This window comes from Indicator indicator, chromosome 3 (assembly GCF_027791375.1).
Source record: "Indicator indicator isolate 239-I01 chromosome 3, UM_Iind_1.1, whole genome shotgun sequence".
Classification (NCBI taxonomy): Eukaryota; Metazoa; Chordata; class Aves; order Piciformes; family Indicatoridae; genus Indicator; species Indicator indicator.
Genome location: NC_072012.1, coordinates 47,450,114 through 47,453,657, shown reverse-complemented (window position 1 = coordinate 47,453,657; position 3,544 = coordinate 47,450,114).

Sequence of the window (3,544 nt, the reverse complement as noted above, 5' to 3'; positions counted from 1 at the left end):
GGCTGGGATAGAGCTCTGAGATCTTCAAGCCCAGCCTATGACCTAACACCACCACACCACCAGACCATGGCACTAAGTGCCACATCCAATCTTGCCTTAAACACCTCCAGGGACAGTGACTCCACCACCTCCCTGGGCAGTCCATCCCAGTCTCTAATTCCCCTTTCCAGCAGGAACTGCTTCCTAACATCCAACCTAACCCTCCCCTGGCACAGTTACACTGTGTCACAGAATCACAGAACAGTAGAGGCTGGAAGGGATCTCCAGAGATCATCAGGTCCAACCCCCCTGCCAGAGCAGCATCACCCAGGGCAGTCCACACAGGAATGCATCCAGGTGGGGTTGGAAAGTCTCCAGAGAAGGAGACTCCACAACCTCTCTGGGCAGCCTGCTCCAGGGCTCTGTCACCCTCACTGCAAAGAAGTTTCTCCTCATGTTGAGCTGAAATCTTCTATGTTCAAGCTTGAATCTGTTGTTCCTTGTCTTATCACTGTGCACCACCCAAAAGAGCCTGGCCCCCTCCCCTTGACCCCCACCCCTCAGCTATTGAGAGACATTGATCAGATCCCCTCTCAGCCTTCTCTTCTCCACACTAAACAGCCCCAGGGCTCTCAGGCTCTCTTCCCAGGGGAGATGCTCAAGTCCCCTAAGCATGCTCCTGGCTCTGTTGGACTCTCTCCAGCAGGTCCCTGTCTCTCTTGAACTGGGGAGCCCTCTTGCCTTGCCATCTGTGTGTCTCCCCCATCAGGACTGCATGTCACACTAATGTATTTTGGGTTATTTCTGTCCAAATGTGGAACTATGGCAGAAAAAGGAATGTCAGCCTGTCTGCTTAACCTAGAGCTGAATGAACTGGAGTAAGCAATGTGTGAAACACATAACAATGCACCAGCAGAATGGCTCTGTGTTTCTCCAGACACCAGAGGGAAGTTGTTACAGTTTTCCTGATAATGTAGAAAGGGCTATATATGGTCAGGTCCTTTGGCATGCATGGGCTTCTTAATTTCTCCTGGCATGGCTGTGGGAACGGTTCCTCTGCTGCTTGTTGAGAGATTCTGGCTTGCTCCTGTGTAAAACAGCCACAAGATGCTACCCAGGCTGAATGGGGACACTTTCTATCCTCCATGAGCAAGTGAGCCTGCCAGCCTGCTCAGAGAAGGGTGGAGAGTGGGAAGTTAGAGGGACCAGAAAGCTGGAATTACTGATTCCTACTGCTCTGAAAAAAAAAAAAAAAAAAATAAATAAGGAAAACCCAAAAACCATCAGTTTTTAAAAACTCTAAATGCTAGGATCAAATAAGACATTACAACCAAGCCAAACCCTTTTCCTCTCAGGCATTTCACCTGAAATGTTGCAGACTGTTCTTCAAGGTGGCAAAAAGCCCTGGAGTTTGGGGAGGGCTAAAATACCTTCCTGTCTGCTCTAAAACTAAAACTAAGACACCTGGCTTTTCCTGCCTTGCTTCTCCAGCACAGGGAGAAGCTCAGCCCTGCAGACAACAGCCTCATCCACTGGGATGCAGCACCCTGCTCTGAGCAGTCACAGGTATCTGTCATTCCTGCTGGCCAGCATGGATTCCAAGTATCTCAGAACGTTAGGAGTTGGAAGAGACCTCCAGAGATCATCCAGTCCAAGCCCTCTGCCAGAGCAGGAGCACCTAGGGCAGGTCACACAGGAAGTCATCCACACAGGTCTTGAATATCTCCAGAGAGGGAGACTCCACAACCCCCCTGGGCAGCCTCTCCCAGTGTTCTGGCACCCTCACAGGGAAAAACATTTTTCCTCCTGTTTCCATGGAACTTCCTATGCCTCAACTTCCACCACTGCCCCTTGTGCTGTCATTGGGCATCACCCAGCAGAGCCTGGCTCCAGCCTCTGGGCACTCCCCCTGCACATCTTGATCACCAGCAATGAGGTCACCTCTCAGGCTCCTCCTCTCCAAGCTACAGAGCCCTCAGCTCCCTCAGGCTCTCCTCACAAGGAAGATCTTCCATTCCCTTCACCATTTGTGTGGCTCTGTGCTGGACTCTCTCAAGCAATTCCCTGAGGTCTTTCTTGAACTGAGAGGCCCAGAACTGGACACAATATTCCAGATGTGGCCTCACCAGGACAGATTAGAGAGGGAGCAGCATTGAAAGAATAAAGTCACACAGAGAGCAACAATGGAAACAAAGGGATGCTGACAGTGGCTGCAAGCTGTGCAGACAATGCTCTCTGAGCAGACACTGGTACTTGGTAGTGAGTATCTTAGCCACAGCACCACTCAAATCTGCATGTTCTTTGCCATTCATCTCCCATGTGCCATGAGTGAGGTGCAGCCAGAGAAGCCATATCCACAAATGACAACACAAGCCCCTAATTAAGTCCTACAGCATTAGAATGCTCTCAGTCATCATCTGCAGCGCTTTGCAGAGAGGGAGGAGAACCTCTCTCAACCTCCTAACCACAGCCCTTCTAATCCACCCCAGAATGGCTTTGGCCTTCTTGGCCACAAGAGCTCATTTCTGGCTCATGGTCAACCTTCCATCCATAGGACCACCAGGTTCTTTTCCCATCCCTGCTCTCCAGCAGGTCAGTCTTCAACCTCTCCTGCTCCATGGGGTTGTTCTTTCCCCAGTGCAAGGCTCTCCCCTTGCCCTTGTTGAATTTCGTCCAGTTTCTCCCTGCCCAGCTCTCAGCCTGTCTTAATTCTCACTGAATGGCCTCTCTGCCTCCACACTGTATCCTCCACAATCCTTGTTCTGAATCCTTGTGCCATGGTCTGCAAGATAAGAACCTGGAGATTAAAATGGGAGAATAATTTCATCTCAGCTATAGTGAAAATGATTTCCTTTCTCCTTAATTCAGGAAACTGCATATTGCAGTGGTGGACATGAGGCTCACCTGTTTATCATTTTTCCTGGAGATAATCACATGCTTTCAGTAAAGAAGATCTAGATTCTTTTGTGGACCTTCCTAAGAGGCCTTAACTCCCAGCTCCTCAGTACCTGGAAGTGAGCAACTCTGCTTGCAATAAAAAATAATCTCCCAAGAGGACCTCTGATCTCCAAACAAATGCTGTTTAATTCACCACTTGTTAGGAGTGGATCTGGATTGATTTATTGAGCACTTCTAACCCCCTCCAATCTTTTGAACAGCATTCCTTCATGATTAAATAGGGGATGGATTTGGGCAACACTTCTGGCAGGCAGACTGGAAGAGCACAAGTGATTCTTACAAACATTCAGATCATGTAACTTAAGGAAAATATACTACATGTTGGCATGCACTTGGCCCAGACCAGAAGGGAGATGTTTTCCAGCTAAGGCTAAGTGAACTTCTGTAGTCAATAGGGCCAGAAGAATTCATCAATTACACATTTGTGGTTGTCTCACCTTTAAGTGTGTTTTGGCAATATGCAGTCACATTCAATCAGTCAGCCCTCCCCCCAAAAAAAAAAAACAAACAAATAAACAACAACAAAAAAAAGGCAATATCTTTGGATCCAGAGGAAATCAATGTTTTTGGTAAGCAGTCCACAGTCTGTGGCAGCAGAAAGTATGAT